Here is a 1,424-nt window from a genome sequence, read left to right as displayed (position 1 = left end):
ATATATATATATATATATATATATATATATATATATATATATATATACACAGAAACAGTAACACATAAGCAACGCTGGCATCTTTCAGCCCCTTATAGGAAATTCTGAAGTATGGAAAGAAAACAACTGAAAAATCAATGGTCCAGTTCATATTTTAAGTAACGAAGAAAGCTGAAGTAGACTCTTCCAGATCATCACCCTATCATATATAAACTACCCAGGCGTGTCCTCACACAAATCTGCAAGGGGCAGTACCGTCTCCTCAAAGGCTCCCACCCCTCGTTCCAGAAAGCCTAGATTTATACCAGAGGGAAAAATTTAATTAAGGGATTAAAAGTCATTAATGCCTGCTGAATTAAATGTGGACACCAGGTGCTATTGAAAGAAGAGTTCTCCTCTGTTATCTTTGTAGGATACATTGTTAAGAGACATCTGGAGATACTCGCAAATAAGGCATTGACCTCTCTTGGATGCAGCAGCATTCAGGTTAGTGACACGGATGAAGTGACCAAAAGATGTAATGTCTGTGGTGTATTTCAATAGGAAGAAGGAAAATATATCAGAAAACAAACCCATAAAGAGGCACTTAACACAGTACCCAAGATATATGATCTGTTAACAGAAGAACAGACCTTTAAAAACTGTCCTAGAGATGGTTTGGGCTATTCTCAGCCGCGTTTTGACAAATTCTGTGTACAAAATCGAATAGGAAGTCATTAAAAAAAAATCATGCTTGGGTCCCACCCTCAGATACTGTGATGTAATTGGAATGAGGTACAGCCTGGACATTACGATTTTTAAAAAGTTTCCCAAATGATTCTAATGTGCACTAAGGTTCAAGCACCAGTGGAAATCATTATATTAGACCATACAGGGTTTTGTGTCTATTCAACCAACATAGCATTTACCAGCCCATTCTATAATTATATTTTCATTAAAAGCAAAAATTAAAATCACTTATCAATTAAATATAGTGGAATGGGAACATGCAGTGTAGAAGACCTGGGCCCACAGCTCTGCCAGTGTATTTACACAGGCTTAAATCTCCCAGATTTGTCTGGATCAGGGCTTCATCAGCTATCATATGAAAATAAGATTCACGACCAACAGATTTGTTCTCCTAGCACTGTGAAGTATTGTCTCATTTAAACTACACTCAGTTTTGTGGCTGTTTACTGTTTATTACAGATGAGAAGACAAACTCAGAATATTCCGGCTCACATAACTACTAAGTGTGAAAATGAGGGCTTGAAACCTGGCCTTGCTGCCCCCAGGTGGGACAGATTCATCCCACTAACATCTTGATGCTCTCAAGAGGCCCCAAGAGCCTTAAAATTCTGTAGAACTATCAGCTACAAATATGATCAACACTACCAGTTGCTCAAGGAATGTATCATACTGGGGTAAAGGATAGAAAGCAGTGG

This window comes from Monodon monoceros, unplaced genomic scaffold (assembly GCF_005190385.1).
Source record: "Monodon monoceros isolate NGI ecotype Baffin Bay Population unplaced genomic scaffold, NGI_Narwhal_1 Super_Scaffold_20, whole genome shotgun sequence".
NCBI classification, from domain to species: domain Eukaryota; kingdom Metazoa; phylum Chordata; class Mammalia; order Artiodactyla; family Monodontidae; genus Monodon; species Monodon monoceros.
The sequence above is the reverse complement of the archived record's forward strand: the minus strand, read 5'-3'. Positions refer to the sequence as shown.